Below are 19303 nucleotides of genomic sequence, written 5' to 3'. Positions count from 1 at the left end.
GCCCAGCGCTCCACATTGCTTTCAGTTTAGCTGGTCGTTCATACTAATACACATTGGCCGTATTAGGGGGTAGGAAACTGATGGGTGGGGATCGGGCGTTGTGGACAGCGACTCCTACAGGTCGGTTGGTGCGCCTGTGCAGTAGAATCAGGAAGTGTCGGGGCAGCGTGAGCCTCCCACGCGTTACTCCTCGCCACTGAGAGATCGAGCTGCGTAGGTGAAAAGATGCGACTGCTGTTACCTCAAGTACCGTAGGGGACTTGTGCTATGTATGACTTAGTCCACATTGCAGCCGGCTTGTGGGAGGCAAGAAACAGCGTTCGTGACAGGGGAGGGTTGAATTGGATGATACAAAAAATTGGGATGGGGAAAATATAGAAAATGGGAGAAAAAGTGGATAAAAAAAAACAATGCTACATAAATGCAAACAATATGCAAATAATGCAAGAAATATGCTACATAAATGCAAAAAATACAAAGATAAAATGCTAAACAAAGTGCAAATAATGCAATAAAAAATGTAATAAAAAGCCTACTATATACAATAGGGGTGTAAAGGTACACATATCCATACCGAACCGTTTCAGTGTGTTTCTTTACAAGTGGATTATTAATTTCAATATAGAATATTCGTTGACAGCCCTACAAGTACAATTAGTTACTGCACACTACATCACCCCTGAGTGGAGCCTCGCGTGGTACTCCAAGAAACAGTTCCTGGTTGATGTGAAGCCCAATGCAACGTTGCAGTTGGTGCAGGAGATAGGGGTCTTGATCGCCATGCCCTTTCCTTTCCCCTGTGCCTTAGCCTTCTCCGCACAGAGCACGCACCTCCTGCAGCCAGTCGTGGCATCTGCCCCCAAGTACACAGGCATACAGCTGAGGGGGGGCGGGGGGTAGCAGCAGTAACCACAGCCCAGAATCTCCCTGAACCGCTTCTGAGTCAGGGGAGTCTTATCTGCACTTTTGAGCAAGTGCTTGTGCAGGAGGAAGGAGTTGACAACGGCAATGTCCAAGAAATGGTAAAAGAATGTCTTATACCATCGCATGGTCTTGCCACGTACCGAATAGTACTGGATCAGGGCATCCGACAGGTCCACCCCTCCCATGTACTTATTGTAGTCCTTGATGGCGTCCGGAATAGGGAGAATAGACACACCCCACAGTCCATTCCAGTGGCGGCCGCTGGGTACTTCGCCACTAGGGGCGCTATACCAAATATTTTGCAAACATGTACAGTACAGTACTGTACCACGCAAGACTCATGGCAAGACGTGAGCGATTCGACTCACGCTCACGGCAATGAATCGGCTCTTATGAACGAGTCGCTCAGCTGTTACTACAACAACACACAACCAGTCAAATAAAGTATAGTCTAGACTCTAATTCACAACTTGAAACACAATATAAATAGAAAAGTTAGAAACAAAACTCGCCCGTCTCCAAACACAGGCAGATCTCTCCCTCTCTCCTTCTCTCTCTCACACACAGCGCAACGTGGAATCGATTCGTTACACAATCAGACCTATTATATACCAAGAATAACTTCAGTATGAGTACAGGGCTGTACACATATTTTGCATATTGTTAAACGAGCCAAGGCTAGCTATTAAACTATCGATATGAATCGAAAATCTGGGACCCTGATGTAAACAAGACAAACGTCTTTCTCTGGTCTGCATCCCCTTAACAATTGTGTGTATTGAGCCGTACTGTATTGTACCCATTCTGCAATCTGTTAATAAAGTTCTCATTCATTCATTCATTCAAACATAGACAATATTGAACAAGCCATAATCCACGTATTTTCAATCCGAGAGAGCTGCAGTAGTTAAATCAATGAGCCATCGATAAATAAACAATCAGCAATGTCTCGCTTCATGAATGGCCAGCAGTAGTACTGCTCCTAAAAAAACTATTTACAACCGTTAACGTTAAGCCAGTTAGCCCGCACCAGCCTAGTAGTACTACTAACGTTAGCTCCCAGAACGATAGCCAGTTAGCCCGCACCAGCCTAGTAGTACTACTAACGTTAGAGAGAGAGAGAGAGAGAGAGAGACTCACTGTTTAGTTGAAACGTCCAGGGCAGGAAACGTGTATAATCCGCCATATAGCTTGTTAGCCAAGTGTTAGCTCAGCTGAGCTCGTCGACGTTAGCACAACACTCAACAAGTACATTCCTTTGTCCATTTCCGCTCGAACAGACTGCAAACTACCTGGCGTTCTATCGCCATGCTCTAAGACAAACTCTAACCTTAACCAACTTTGAAAGAGTGCCTAAGCTTAACAGTCTAAAGAACTTGCAGTCACAGCACGGCACGCTCTAAGACAAACAACAGTCCTAGTACCAGGAACCAAGCTAGAAGCTAGAATTGGAACATTAGAAATTGGATTCGGCCAATCAGAGATCGTCTCTGTGAAATTCTGCCATAGAAAAAAATACTGGCGTCGGCCAATCAGAGAGCGTCTCCGCGAAATGCGGCTATGGAAATTCTCACGGAAGTTCACGCTGCTTTCTAGACCGCTTCAAATCGCGCTCGGATTCCAACATAATAGTCATATTTCAACGCACAACGCCGTATGCACTGATTGGCTGTGACGGAGACAGCGATCAAACTGTGACGCGCAGTCAGAGCGCTATCGCTTCTTGCCCGGGCGAGAAATACGAAAAAATAAAAAAAAACGTCACTTCCTGCCCATGAAAACGCTGTTTTTTTTATTTAGATAATAACGTTATATTGTGCATTGGAAATACAAACATACTTAAAATGAGTAAATATTATTCATTTTAAACATGTTTATATTATTTATAGGGCTATAAAACAAAAAACAAAAAAGTTTTTTTTTTTTCTTCTTCTCTCATTTAACAGGTGGGTCGGCGCCCTAGCGCCAGCCACTGGTCCATTCGCTCCCTTCACCCTCCTCGCTGCAGTCGCCTGGCTGTAGGCTCTGTGGATAGTGCTGCACACGCTCACCACCTTAGTGTCCATCCACCTGGCAAAGAGGAGGTTGCCGTTCCTCAGCCACCTCATGTCTCCCCTCGCAGGCTTGGGCTGCAGGTCATTGACCCTGGTTCGGGGAAAGCCTAGCCTGTCCACACGGACAGTTCCACAAGCCATTGTATGATTGGCTGCTAATTTATTGAAAAGCAGGGGGCTTGTGTAGAAATTATCCACGTACAAGTGGTAGCCTTTACCAAGAAGGTCAAAGTTAATCAGATCCATTAGGGAGGTGACGCTGAGACCATGATCTCTTCTTGGCTACAGGATCTTTCCCTTGATAGACAAAGAAGTTGAAAGTGTAGCCAGTGCTGGAGTCACACAATACAAAAAGTTTGTAACCAAATTTGGTCGGCTTGTCTTTCATGTATTGTCTGAATCCAATTCTGGCTTTACTGGCAACCATCCTTTCATCAATGCAAATCTCCCGGTATGGCTGGAAATGTGCACTACAGGCATTCACAATCTGGTCGTACATTGGCTTGATTCTGAATAGCCTGTCATACTCGGGAGTGCCTTTTTTTCATTCATTCTCTTCATCTTCTGTAACATCAGAGAGATGAAGAGACCAGAAGATGGTCTCAAATCTATGCTGCTCCTGGGGTATGGTAAATTATATGGCCACCTCGTCCTCCAATAGTTAGCCCTTGTATGAGCCTGTAATAGGCCAGAAAAGAGGATGACCGACAGAAAGACATAGAAGCTGTCAACCGTGAGGGTTGTCCACTTGTACTTTTTGCCCCCTGCCGCCACTTGTCGTGCTGCGTTGGTGTTAGGTCGCTTTCACATATAGTTTTGGTGGACTCGGTGCGGTTCTGGGGGTGAAGTTGCAACATTGTTGCATTCTTCATTTGGTTCGCCTGCGTTCACACAGATATCTGTCAGCGGACCGAGACCTTCTGAACAATGTCACGCGGTCGAAAAGGGCGCTTGTCTATTGGACAGTGGAAATGTGTGTGTGGCTGCGATCCCGCGTGTGCGTGCGCGTGTGTGTGTCTGTGTGTGGACCGGAGTCCTCCAGATCAGCAGAGCCGAGTTTTGACATGACATTGATCCATTGTTCTATTGAAGCACATTACCACCACCATCCTCTCGCTAAACAACTTGTAGACCACGGTGTTTTTATGAGTGCCCACAAGTAGCTGTTTTATTTATAATATAATAAGCCGCACGCCTCGGTAATAATAATAAGCCGCGTTTTTCTTCCTTCTTCCCAAGATGCACAGATATATAGATAGATAGATAGATAGATAGATAGATAGATAGATAGATAGAGAGATTAGATGCAGTGTGCTTGTTTTGCAGTGAGTGCTGCGAGCAGTGGTAATAATAATCACTTCCTATATTTGGTTCGCATTTGGTTCGATGAAGCCGAACCGAGACCTACGTTTTCAGGCGGACTAGAGTTCGCCTGCTTGGTCCGCGGACCGAGTTCGACGCGCATTCACACAGACTCGAAAAACCGGACTATCGAATTCTGGTCCGAAAGTCCGGACCAAACAGCCCCTGTGTGAAAGCGACCTTAGTGTTTCTGATCAGTGTGTTCACAAGCGTAGAGCTGAAGAACAGCTTGAAGAGGCTGAGAGGAGACCAGGCTACAGTGGTGTCGATCCTGGGGCCAGGTGGGTGTTTAGGTGCAAACTGTGGCCTTGGATATTCCACATCCGGCTATTCCTTGTTACACCACCTCTCCTCCTCAGCATCTCCAGTAGCCAACAGAGACTGCCCACGACCACGAATACCCCTCTTTGGCGGTGGTTGGGTGGGGGAAGGGGGATCACCCTCACCAGCCGCTAGCCTCGGCCGATTACTGGCTTGACTAGATGACCTGCGCCCCGATGAAGTAGGCAACATGTACTCATCATCATCGTCTTCTTCAAGCTCACTATCATATGGAAACAGAGCGATACATTTGATTAAAATATAGTCATTGCACAACACAGGTAGTTAGCAGGAGTAAAATGTAACTTGAACTAAACATATACAGTAATTACAGTCAAATGTATCATACAGGTATGTAAACAATGTATGTATTATATACTATAGTTGAGACCAAGTTCCACACCTTGAAAATGCTGATTGCTGGAGGGTTGGCCTGCGTGCCGATCTAGTAGATGGTCGTCTGGAGGGGGTGGGGGCGGTGGCCGAGGTGTGACTTTGTGCTGCTGGGCAAGACGATGTAGAGGGGATCTCGCCGTCAGAATAACTATAACAAAAATAATGCAGATATAATTTTATTCTTAGTTTTACTGTATGAAGCAATTATCAGGGATCAATAAAGGAATATATTATCTTACTGTATACAGGACAGAACATTTCACTGTACAGTACATGTATGTGACAAATAAAATGTACTTGAACTAAACATATACAGTAAGTACAGTCAAATGTATCATACAGGTATGTAAACAATGTATGTATTATATACTATAGTTGACTTGACAGTGAGACCAAGTTCCACACTAAAGGAATATATTATCTTACTGTCAGCGATGCATTGCTCATGGGACGAGATTGCACTCCGGGCAACCAAAGTTTTGTGAGCAGAAGCGCGTGCACGCACAGGAATGCGCTGCACTCGACTGATGCGCCAACTCGCAGTACACACCTGGCTACTTTGCATATCAATAGCGCCGGCCGTCAGGTGTTACATTCCATTCGTAGAGGCAATTAGGCATTGTTTTTAGTCTGTCCTTATGCGAGGGAACATTTATGCGCATGCACGGGAGCGCGCGTGCACGTGGCGTCATTAGCGTGCGTGCAGCCACTGTTGATATGAGCATCACAACACTGCTTACTGTATACAGTACAGAGATCAAGTTGCATACAGTACCTTGAGCTTGGGGGAGGGGGAGGGACAGTTGTGGCCTTTGTCCTTCTACTCTGCTCTTCTTCAGAATCACTATAACAAAAATACAATAATGATGTAATCAATATGATGTAATCAATATGATGTAATAAACACAAATTATATTATATGATCAAAATAAAGAATTACTTACATCTCATCTTCAGAGGCAGAATTATCTGTGGTGTCCCCAGAATCGATAACATCAGTATCAGAAACTCTCATAATATCCTCCAATACCTCCTCCATTGTCTTATAAATCTTCTTAGACATTTTTAAATGTCAAATAAAACTACTAAAAGCACAAAAACTTCTGTTGTACTGCTGTTATAGCGTGTTGATGGGTCTTCGTGCGTCCCACAGGTAAAATAAGAATGGCCATCGGATGTTTGCGCATGCAAATGTATACACCTCGCTTGAGCCAAAACACGTCAAGTCAGATATCGTTGGAAAGGCTGCGATACATAGAAGCCGACTGCAGTCTCCAATCTAGCTGTTGTAACACATCCCATCCCACAACACATTAAAAAAAAAAAAAAAAAAAAAAAAATCATAGTCTTGAGAGATTGATTTATGATATGTTGTCATTTAGGGGTCGGTACCGACCCCGGGGGGTGGAACAGGTTCTACTGATTGGTCTACTTACTAATTCTTCGCTGAATCTTTGTCCACTCAGGACTTGCGTCCAACCTCCTTATTTACATTTTAACCAGTTAACCCGAGTTAACTTACCTCTCTTTCCCTGGACTCAAAAAGGCTTCCTGTGTCCTTTTAAGAAAACAGCTGTTGCTCATTTATATTCTCACTAACTATAACAGATGAACCCTCAATCTGACCAGAAAAACCAGATGGTCAGATTTCATCTCCTCTATCTAAACCAGCGGTTCCCAAACTTTTTTGGCCGTGCACCCCCTGTCACCTCCCGACCTAGCTTGCGCACCCCCCAATGGGTTTCTGTAGAAAAAATTGTTGCTGGTCTCCGTGCACAGATTACATTTTTTATTTTATCTCTTCCCACGGCGACTATGGATAGGGAATTTCTTTATTTAATTAAAATGTTCACGACAATACTCTGCCAGCATGTTTAATATCCATAATACTAAAGGTTTGACTAAGATTTGTATGAAATTGTATTGTAAAAAAAAATAAAGCCTTAGCCTTTTCATGTCACGCACCACCTAGAGGGCGCTCGCGCACCACAAGGGGTGCACGCACCACAGTTTGGGAACCACTGATCTAAACAATAAACCTGTCTATCTGTTGTTTATGATAGGCTCTCTCCTTCCTTCAGCTGTTGTGTGTATACCTATGTAAACATGCTTCCCAGAGGCCTCCTTTCTATTCTTGCCCTTTTATGACCAGTCTTCTATTTCAACAGCTTCTCTTCACATTCCTTTCAAACAGACACACACTCTGTCTATTGTATACTGTAAACTTAATAACATTTAAAGTAACTTTGACATTTAACACTGTATTAACTTATAATTCCTTATAAACAGATACAAATAAAAAATAGCACCTGAGGAAGCAGAAGCTAAACGCGTTGTGCACCAAACACCGGTTCCTGACAGGGAGCGAGCGAGCGAACTAGAGACGAAATCGCGCGCGACACTGTCCTGATATGAGGCGGCGCGTGTCCGAGTGTGTCTGTGTGTGTGTGTGTTACCTGGAAGCACACGTGGGGGGGGGGGCTGCGATTCTTGACCAATAAAAAGTGTTTAGGGGCGGGACTCGGCCGCGTAATCGCTCAACTAGAGACACAGCGAGCGAATATCTGAGGGGTGGACGACATCGCTGCTCAGTTCGCTGTCGCTCGCGGCAGGTCAGGATAGTCTGATTGAAACGAATACATTTTAATCATTTTCGCAATCACGCTCGCTCGCGTCGCTCCCTGTCAGGAAGGGGTGAAACAAATAAAAAGCTAAATCAGTCCTGAGGAGTGTGCGGTCCCTTCTTTTGAAGGTTTTCTTCTTTTAGCTTTATAGATTAAAATATACCTCAGGTATATGATGGAAAAGATAAAGCATACAATGATTTTTTTCTTTTTTTAATATGAAATTCATTATACGATAAAAAATTTCCTGTAAAACAATACTGTAATGTACATAAATACAAAATTATGAGGATATGTAAAAAGGAATACTATAATAAAATATTGGAGAAAAATAAAAACAACTTAAAGGTTTATGTAGTGTACTAAATGGTATTATAAGAAACTGAAATAAAAAAGCAAATTACCCGGAATACTTCACAGAGAATGACAAGACCATAAATAATATGGAGGATGTGGTTGATGGCTTTAACACATTCTTTGTAAATGTGGGACCAGAATTGGCAGGGAAAAAATCAAGGAAACAGACAACAGAAGGTGGGGCTGTTGAGGATAGCGGGACAGAAATATAAATACAATCTGGCAGCAGTGGATGAGAAGAAGTCACAGAGACCATAAGAAAATGCAAAAATAAAACGTTCACTGACTGGAACGACATAGACATGACAACAGTAAAAGCAGTTACCGTACTTTTCGCACTATAAGCCGCATCTGAATATAAGCCGCAGCAGCTAAATTGAATGATGTGTACATATATAAACCGCACTGGACTATAAGGCGCACTTACTATTCTAATTAATCTGTATCACAACGGAGTCAAGGATCTGGTCGTGGTATATAGCATTATGTCAGGAACAATCAAATTAAATAACGAAATTTGAATAAAAAAATAAGTTTAGCATATTAAATAGTTTTAGAAGCCTATTATTTTAACTCTCGCTCATTGGACGACTGGCTGCGAGGACTGCGAGGAGGAGGTAAGGTAAGGTACATTTTATTTGTATAGCGCTTTTCCAGATTAAAATCACAAAGTGCTTTACAGGCAGTAAAAGGTTAATCAGAATAGAATAATCACACATGTTACATCACATGTTACATCACATACAAGATTGTAGAATACTTCAAAAATAAATAAATTAAAATATAATCACATATGCACACATGTTATACCACATGATCAATTAAAAGCCTGACTGTATAAGAAGGTTTTTAGACCTTGTTTAAAAGACTCCACAAGGTAGCTGATTCCATAGCTTGGGTGCTACGACTGAAAAAGCCCGGTCACCCTTGGTTTTTAGTTTGGTCCAGGGGACGACGAGCTCTCCTTGGTCGGAGGAGCGGAGAGCCCTATTTGGGCAGTAAGGGGTTATAAGCTCAGCAATGTAGCTTGGGGCTTCACCCTTTAAAGCCTTGTAGGTGGTGAGCGCAATTTTAAAATCAATCATGTACTTTACAGGTAGCCAATGTAGTGTGGCTAATACAGGGGTAATGTGTTCTCTGTGTTTGGTTCTGGTTAACACTTTAAGGACCGTCCACGTATATATACGTGTTTCGGTGCCATGCGTTGTGGACCAGAGCCACGTATATAGCCGTGGCAAGTTGTTATTGTTTTATTCCATATTTATAACGCTATTAACGTCCGTGATCGAGATGCATGACCTACCCACATTATTTGATTTTCGAAACATGCAATACCGGCCAGATCCGCTTAGGGGCGCCATCGCTCCACTGCAGTATCATTGAGGGCGATTGTAAAAAAAAAAAAATCTTTTACAGTCTGTGGGCGGATCATATGAGCCTCGATTACAAACCAAAACCCTCCATCTTTGATCCCGTTACGCATATTTCAGCCTGGAATAATGGGATTTATGATTAGCCAATGGACATATCGATCTACCAGAATCCGATGACTAATGAAGAAATGCTGCCGGCGATCACATGGCCTGAAGGTAGGATACTATTCCCCCAAATTACAGCTGGATTGGACATTGTTTTAAAACCTAACGTGATCGATCACTGACATTGGCTACCTGAACGCACACTCTATTGCTAATCAATAATACTAATCGGCGTTCCCCGCCGCCCCCATTTCATCCATAGATGCTCTGTAATAGTCCGGATGCTATGCAGTTTGTTTTATTTCATTCGTATATATACAGCAGAAATGGCGTTTGATATAACGGCGCCAACGTTTAGCCTATTATCTACAGTAGCTTCCTGAAAAAAAGACGAGACGAAAAGCGCGATAAACCTTATATTCACGACGCTATAAAATGACAACCAACCGATGGATTTTTATTTTCTTTAAGCCATTATGAAGGCACGGTTTATGCACTCAAGTGACAATGAGAATGGACAGATAGCAATACTATAAATTATATATATAGCTCTTAGAAAGTACATCGGTTTGTAAACAAACCTCTGTCCTCTGAGGCATAAATCGCCGCAAGACTGTGGTCGCCAAAGTGTTAACAATCTGGCGGCCGCATTCTGAATGATTTGAAGTTTAGCCAAAGCTGCTTTGTCAAGGCAAGTGAACAGAGAATTACAGTAGTCAATTCGTGAAGAAATAAAAACATGGATAACCTGTTCAAGACAGTGATATGGGATATTGGGGCGTAATTTTGCAATATTTTTAGTTGGAAAAAACAAGACCGGGTTAGTGACTTTAAGTGGTCATTAAAATTTAGAAACTGATCAAAGATGACCCCCAGATTTCTTGAGCTTGGCTTCAGGTAAGCGGCTAGTGGACCAAGTGCAGTTACAACATCAGCTTTTTGTGTTTGGGGTTTAAAAGGAGGAGGGGGAAGAGGGGGAATTGCAACCAGTTTACAGTTTAGTTGACGAGGCAATATCAATGGCTAAATTAAATGTGTGCAGTAACACATCAGCCTACCAGAAAAGTCATTACCGGTAATCCTCGTCTTCATCTTTTAGGCTAAGGTGCAGTACACGGCTGCTGTAACCAGAAAAGTCAAGTCATTAATCCTCATCTTCTTCTTCTTCTTCTTCTTCTTCCTGCGTACCAAAACCACCAAAGTCCTCATCTTCAGTGTCAGAAACGAACAGGCTCAGGCAGGCACGTTGGAACTTTAAATCGGCAGGGGGTGCTGGCGTGCTGCCTTTCTGAGATTTTTTTTCTTTTTTGTTTAGAATGGCTTTGAAATAAATTATTTCTATTGCCCCTTTAACTGAAAATGACGTGAGACGTGAGGCAAACGAGAAGAACGTAATAATTGTTTTATTTTAACTTTTCAAGCCTGACGAAATAAAAACAAACAAACCTCACTTGAACTTCTGAATACCTTGAGGGTCCCTGGTCAAGAAAACGTTGAAAACCCCTGCTTTAGCCTATTGCAGAACAGCATTAGGCTATATACTAAATAACTGACAGCTGTGAAATATTGGCGCTGAATACAATTAAATTATTGTATGAACGACCGAAAGTGGACCTTCGCTCAGTCGTACGTGAAATGAATTATTTTATCAGAGTGGAATCATCGATGTCATCCAAAATGTCATGGTAAACATTCATTACTGCTACGTGATTGAGTCTCTCTTGCTTTATTGTGTTGCGCAGCCAGGTTTTCAGTCTGCGCAGGGCAGAGAAAGAGCGCTCTGATGCCGCGACAGAGATGGGGAGCGAAATACACATCTTTATTAGTCTTTCCACCTCCGATAGCATGGATCGTGTTTGTGGCTGCAGCTCTTGTATGGACACGACTTCCTGGATGGTGGTGACTTCTTGCCCCTTGCAAATATCCCCCAGCATGGCCAACTCCAGGCTTAGCCGCTCTGGTACAAAGAGCGTCAGTTCCTGAGAGCCGTTTACATCCACTTCCACTTGTCTCCCCCGAGCCGCATTGATAACGGCTTGCTCTCTCTCGTCTTGCAGCAACTCGGATTCCCTCCTGGTCAAAACGCAGCTCCACCTCTGACCGGACCAGGTCTAGGGCCTCAAACGCTTCCCTTTTCCACACACTTGGATACCCTATATATGGATCGAGTTAGACAAAAACATATTTAGGATATCATATTTTTGCGTTTGAAAGTAACTTCATTAAAGTAGTAACCAGTAACCAGCTTGCTTTGTGCTTTATTAATAGTCAAGTATAGGCTATAACTCAATATCGAGAGAGAAAAAGGTACTTAGGTGGCCTGGGGCTATTTACTAGTATAATAATATAATATGTAGCCTAATAGACTATCATTTATTTAATTATTATATTAGCCTATATTAGGCTATGTATAGGCATATTAAATGCCTAACGAAAAAGAAGGATATATTAAATATTAAATAATAGTTTTTCGATATAATTGATGAGTAGGCTGATGTTACATTTGTTGAAGTATACTTCTAGACTATTTAAATATTGAATCCCCATTTCCCACCACTTATTATAACAGCCCATGCCCACCTTCCACATTGCTCAACTCCTCCTGGTGACCGTCCTCCATATGGCAAAAGCGCGCAGGGGCCTTGGTGACTCGCGGAGGATGTGGCGTCTTTAAATTGTAGCGAGCGGCCTATTCCTTCGCCTTGGCCATCATTTCGTCGATGGTGGCATCCTGTCGCAGTGTGCTCAGTCGCTGGCAAAGGAGTTTGCCGGATTCCATTGATCCAAGGGCGGTGACTTTGGTGCCTTGTAAAGACTTTGCCACTGCCTCGCAGGGAGTGAAGACAGTAACACAGGTCAGCAAACCGAAGACTGTGCGCATTTGAGTGGCTTTTGTGAGGAGTCCAGCTACTTTGGCACAACTCTGACGCACCAGCGTGTTGGGCACAGGGCAAGCAGGTTTACCACATCTCCACTTCCAGTTACAGTTATACAGTTACAGTATATAATATACAAATATATAAATACCGTCATAAATCATTAAAAAAATATATTCTTTGCAATATTCCAACGTGCCTGGGCTCAGGGTGGCTTCGTCACCCACTCTCCTCTCTCCTTTGTTGTCGCCAAAACCAACAAACTCCTCTTCGTCACTGTCAGAATCGAACAGCCTCTGAAGGGCCTCAGCTGTGGCGGCGTCCTCCTCTTCATCACGCAGCAGTCCAGCCTTTCGGAACCCGTTGGTGATCGTGGATGTTTTGACACTCCTCCACGCTGTCAGGATCCACTTGCAAACTTGAGCGAAAGTTGCTCTTCGCATGCGACCAGTTTTGGTGAATGATTTATCGCCGTTAGTCATCCACGCCTCCCACTGAACGCGTAGTGCCACTTTGAACGCACGATTGACACTGATGTCGAGTGGCTGCAGATGCTTTGTTGTGCCCCCAGGAATCACAGCTGGAATTGAGTTTGTGCTCTTGATGGCTGCTTTCACAGACTCTGTTATATGGGCCCTCATGCTGTCCAAAACGAGCAAAGCTTTTTTTTGGCGAAAGAATCCTCCAGGGCGCTTGACGTAGCACTCATTCAGCCACTCCTTCATTACGCTTTACATCATCCACCCTTTCTTGTTGACTTTAAAGGAGATGCCGTTCGGGATCTTTTCTTTTCCTAGTCCTAGTGAGAGGCAGGTCAAACGTCAAAGGCACTTCATCCATATTAATGATCTGGTCCGGTCCGATCGAATATTCCTCTATCTTTCTTTGTGTGAATTCGCCGAAGTTTGTTATTTTTTCCTGGTAGTCGGGAGGGAGTTGCTGACACACAGTCGTCCGCACCCTGATGGACAGTCCCTTTCGTCTCATAAATCTGAAACAGAATTATTTCGGTGGCGACTGTTTTGGCCTTCAGTCGGATCTGCACAGTGGAGACACCTCGGCTGCCTGCTCTCTGTGTGTTCACCCAATCTTCAACAAAATCTTCAAGTTCGGGCCATCTGTTATTACCTCTGAACGTTTTTTTTTGACTTTTTGCATTGAGACAGTTCTTCCCGCTGGCGTCCCCAACGTCTCACCATTGACTCATTGATGCCAAGGGTACGTGCAGCAGCTCGATTTCCTTCTTTTACTGCCAGATTGACTGCCTTTAACTTAAAAGCTGCATCATATGCATATCTACGTTTGTTTTCCATAATGAGGGGTTGTGCATGAAAACTGCACAAACTGTCTTGCTCTCGGTTCCACTTTTCATCGTGCGCTACCTGCACTCTTCCGGCCTCCAGCTTTTGCTTTTGTTTTTTTTTGGATCCACTTTTTCTCCCATTTTCTATATTTTTCTCCCATCCCAATTTCGTATCACCAATTCAACCCTCCCCTGTCACAAACACTGTTTCTTGCCTCCCACAAGCCGGCTGCAATGTGGACTAAGGCTGCGGTTACACCTTTGTATCATCTTCGTATTGTTTTCTTATACGTATCGCCGCGACGTCATGCGCCTCGAGTCACACTTTCTTTTTTTTTCCCGTTTTTGTCACCAGAGCACACTGATGTAGTACACTGCCAAAGCAGTAGGTGGCAGTAGGTGGCAAACATGAAGGCAATTTCAACCAATCAGAACGAATGTGCCAATACACTTCCTGGAAGCTCCAGCAAAGAAAATGTCAATAAGGCAGGCGCCTATGCCGCGCCACCATCTTGCGGCTATTTACTCAATGCAGCAATTCTTTTTTCAGCAAAGCCTAATAAAAGTGCAATAAACAAAACGGATACATTCACTGTGTGTTCTGCCTGTCATTTGTTGATGAAACAAAACTAACATCAACACAAGTGACCACCAAGAGCGGATAGTTTAGTCTAAAAAACGATCGGTAGCATTGTTAGCTGCATGCTAACGTCAATGGAGTATGCCATTATAACAATATAGCATTGTGGCTAGAAGCTAACGTTAGCTCACGCTACTTAGCCAGCACCAAAACTGATATCGCGAGCTATCAGTAGTTAGATAACATTAGAGACAACGCTGTGTGTATTAAACAAAGGTGAATAGATGACTGGGCCATTTTGTTTAATGCTTGTTACTGTAAGTTGAAAGAGGAACTCTGAGCTAACAGGGTCTGAATCCTGATAGCTCACGTTAGCCAGCTGCTCATGCAATCGGTAATGCTAGCAGAATGAATGGATGTAAACTTTATTTAACATATTGCATATGGGTACAATACAATACGGCTCAATACAAACAATTGTTAAGGGAATGCAGACTGTTGTAGCTTGGACTGGGGTCCTTATAACAATAACTTGACAACACATGGTAGCTGAAGCTATTTGGGACACGGAGCTCTGTCCCAAACACACACACTGTTGTCACCAGAAGGGCACGCAGATGGTATCTACTGCGCATGGGCGTTTTCGCAACAACTGCTCCGTGCTGACTACACGCTGTTGTCGACTCGTTTTTTTTGCGTATCTCCAAACGCAAACACAATTTTGCGTTTCAGCCGTATCCACAAAAAAACGCCAAAAAACGCATTTCTGTGTAGATAGGACATCAAACGTCGTCAAAAACATATAAAAAAACGCCAGGAATAAACTAGTCTAACCATAGCCTAAGTCATACATAGCACAAGTCCCCTCCAGTACTTGAGGTAACAGCAGTCGCATCTTTTCACCTGCGCAGCTCGATCTCTCAGTGGCGAGGAGTAACGCGTGGGAGGCTCACGCTGCCCCCGACACTTCCTGATTCTACTGCGCAGGCGCACCAACCGACCTGTAGGAGTCGCTGTCCACAGCGCCCGATCCCCACCCATCAGTTTCCCACCCCCTAATACGGCCAATGTGTAGCCGCCCCCTTGCTTTCGTTTTTAGGATAGATTTAGGAGGTCCCCTAGTGGCCGTTAGCTGTAAAAATCCATCTTCCAAAAGAAAGTTGTTGTTGGCTTGACTGCAGCGGCAGAGCGTGCAGCATATAGGGGCGAGATGACAAGGCAGAGGTGCGCGCATAGTGTCGACTGTCAAGGCGAAATCAAACTAGTTGATTAAATTACTTTCTGATGACATTAGGTTGCAATAAATACACTCGAACGAAATTCGTTTGCTCATAAAATTTGTGACATTCTAAATGTGATTTAATGTTGTTTAATGACAAAACGGCCCGACTCGCGTTTTATGTGCAGTGCAACGCGTAATAACACTGGCATTTGTCACAAGTTAAGTTGCTATAACTTATAACGTTATGATAAGTGTAAAGACATAATATCAAAACAAATAAAAGGGGGACAAAAATAAATTGTCTTTTCATTCTTCTGTGATGTCGTTTAATTTCTTCCTTTCAGCGACTTCGGGTCATGAATTATTTAATTGAATTATTATTATTCTTTAATATTATTATTATTCGCTATTCTTGTGTGTTTCAACACCTCGCTAAGTGCACACAGACAGACCACACCCAGCTTCTCGTTTGTAGTCTTCCCACCAGCATTGGAACACAATACTGCCGGACAAATAACAAGAATTTACAAGTTGTATTAAGTTTAGCAAATAAGGGAACAGATAAATAACATTTCAATGCAGTAAAAAAAGCAATATTTAGATTTTTACATTTTCGGGTTTGGTCCACATATAAGCCGCACCGTTATATAAGCCGCAGGGTCGAAAAATGGGGAAAAAAGCTGCGGCTTATAGTCCGAAAAGTACGGTATTTAAGGAATTGCAAAGCCACTAGACGCTATTAACACAACAATGTATGAATGAAAAAATATAACGTTACCACATCCTGAATGATAGATAATCGATGTTGAATGGGCCATAGTAATGTCAATATAGCAATACAATTTAAAAAGTTATAGCCCTGCAAAGAAGGTAAACATCTCCATAGGCTTTCAACAGTGGCAGACTGGGTACTTTGATGGGCACAACCCCCGGCGCCCAATGTGTTAACACATTGATTGCCACGCAGTATGCCCATCATTATACCCAGTCTGCCACCGCTGTAAGCCTATGGAGATGTTTACCTTCTTTGCAACATCTACCTAACATTTACCTACCTTTAATTCAACATCGGGTATCTATCGTTCCGGATGTGGGAACGTTATATTTTTTCATTCATACATTGTTGTGTTAATAGTGTCGAGAATATAAGTATGTTTTTAAGCTTTTCTGCTGTAATTCCAAAAACACTAGTTATAGGCCCTGACGCATATATTATCGATTGGCGTTTCTTTCCTATACACGCTATATTAAAAAATTTAAATTTATATGATCGGTATACATTATGCTTCATCATGCGTGAAGGAAAAGGGGGGGGGGGTCGTTTATAATTCCTTGATCGTCAGTAACGGCTTTATTTAGTATGGGTTGACATATTGATCAGACTGATTGCAAACAAAGAAATGGACAATCACGCTGAAAATAATGTTAGTGTCCTCTTACCGTTCACCAATGAGACTGGAGGAAAAATATCCCAATTATTTGACGTCGATCTGCTAGATCCATTTCCGATTTGTATGACGCAATAAACGCCGAAATCATATAGATTATTGCGTTTCGAAAGCGATCCAAATGCACTCGAGTGTGTATATTGATCCACGTAACAATATATCTCTGGCGGAGGAATTTCCTCGATGCACCGATCGCCACTTCCGGTTTGGCGTGAGTGTAACTCTCCTGACCATCCACCAGGCGGCGGTATTGAGGCGTTGCAATATCAGACAGGGTGCCGCTGCAGTCCGGAGGGAGGCTGGATGAATTACGAATGCCATGGCGAAAAAATGAAATATTGATCCCAATAACGATTTACGACGTTGTTGGCGTTCAACGCATGGCGGGCAATAACGATTTACGACGTTGTTGGTGGACAAAGTGTTAAGGTTCAAGTCATGGGTACATTTCTGCCTATCTGTCGATAGCCCAGAATTCAGGCTTTGTTTAAGGAGTGAGTCCCTAAGCGTCCTACCAGGGGATGTGATGCTTCTTCCTGGCCTTTTGGCACCCCCTCCTGGAGAAAGAGGATGTAATTTCCTTGATTTTTTCTGTGAACAATAATAATAATAATAATAAATCAAATTTATATAGCGCCTTTCATAGAACCCAAGGTCGCTTTACAATCAGGACAAAAAATAGGGCAAGGAAAGTAGGGGGGGAGGGGGAAGAGGGGATGAGGGAAAGTAGGGGATAATGGACCTAATTTAATCTAAAACTAACTGATGGGGAAAGCCTTGGTGAAGAGGTGTGTTTTTAGAGCGGATTTGAAGGTGTCCAGGGTTGGGGCGTTGCGGATTTCGGGGGGGAGAGAGTTCCAGAGGGTAGGGGACGCCACGCTGAAGGCTCTGTCCCCAAAAGTCCGTAACCTGGTGCGAGGGATGGAGAGGAGACCTAGATCAGAGGATCGTAGGTTCCGGGATGGAGTGTACTGGTGGAGGAGATCAGACAGGTACCGGGGGGCGAGGGCATGGAGGGATTTGTAGGTGAGGAGCAGGAGTTTGAAGGTGATGCGGAACCTGACTGGAAGCCAGTGGAGATGGATGAGGGTGGGGGTGATGTGCTGCCAGGGCTTGGTGTGAGTGAGAACCCTGGCAGCTGAGTTCTGGACATACTGGAGCCTGTCCAGGGCTTTGCTGGGTACCCCGAACAGGACTCCATTACAATAGTCCAACCGGGAGGTGACAAATGAGTGGATCAGGGTCTCCGCCACAGAGTCTGAGAGTGAGGGTCGGAGACGGGAGATGTTCCTGAGGTGGTAGAAGGCAGACTTGGTGACAGATTTGATGTGGGAGTGAAATGAAAGTGTGGAGTCAAGGGTGACGCCCAGGTTACGGACTTCGAGAGACGGGGAGATGGAACAGCCGTCAACGTGGAGGAGGAGATCTCCAACCTTCCCGAGCAGTGCCTTGGGGGCCACAACCATGAGCTCTGTCTTTTTGCTGTTGAGTTTAAGTAATTTAGTTGCCATCCAGGTTTTTATAGCGTGGAGGCAGTTGACTACAGACTGTGGGGGGAGCTGGGAGGATGGTGAGGTGCTGATGTAGAGCTGAGTATCATCAGCATAACAGTGGAAGTTGAGTCCGTGGTGACGTATAATCTGACCGAGGGGGAGCATGTAAATGGTGAATAGTAGGGGACCCAGCACAGAGCCCTGGGGGACACCGTGGTTGACTGGGGCCGGGGGGTAGGATGAGCCGCTGACGCTGACAAACTGAGATCAGACTGAACAGACAACAGTTTATTTCTGTGGGTCTCATCCCAGTTTATATTTTTAATAGTGTCTCCAAAGCATTGTTGCATGTTTTTTGGGATGAAGTTAAAAGAGGAGTTTTTATTTGGTGCATTAACACAATGGCGCCCGACCACGGATAATACGTGTTTTGAATCCATGCTTAATGGACCGAAGGACGGATATATCCGTGGCAAGTTGTTTTGGCTTTTATTCCATTTTAACACTTTCAGCGCCAGCAGGGGGCGCACGATTTAGTGCTTGAATGCCCAGCATCCACTTCAATGTTAGCGTTAATAACGCCTAATCTATGTTTTAAATTATGGCTATGTGTCTAATCTGCCCGTCACTTATCAATTACTCATTTTCCAGTCAACATTGTCGAAGCGGATTGTTTTTTTATCGGTTCATTAACGTTTTATAGCATTTTGAAAAGCCCTTGTTTTCAAGGAAAATAAAAAGATTCCGTGATAAACGCCCTGTACTGGAATATTCTAGAACGTTGTCATTTTTCGGCCTATTTATGAATAGTTTTCAAATAAACGCTAGATTATCGATAGTATATGTGTACGTATGCACGCTGGGG

The sequence above is a fragment of the Notolepis coatsorum genome (genome assembly GCF_963971535.1).
Source record: "Notolepis coatsorum genome assembly, chromosome: 6".
Lineage (NCBI taxonomy): Eukaryota > Metazoa > Chordata > Actinopteri > Aulopiformes > Paralepididae > Notolepis > Notolepis coatsorum.
Note: the sequence above shows the minus strand (reverse complement) of the source record.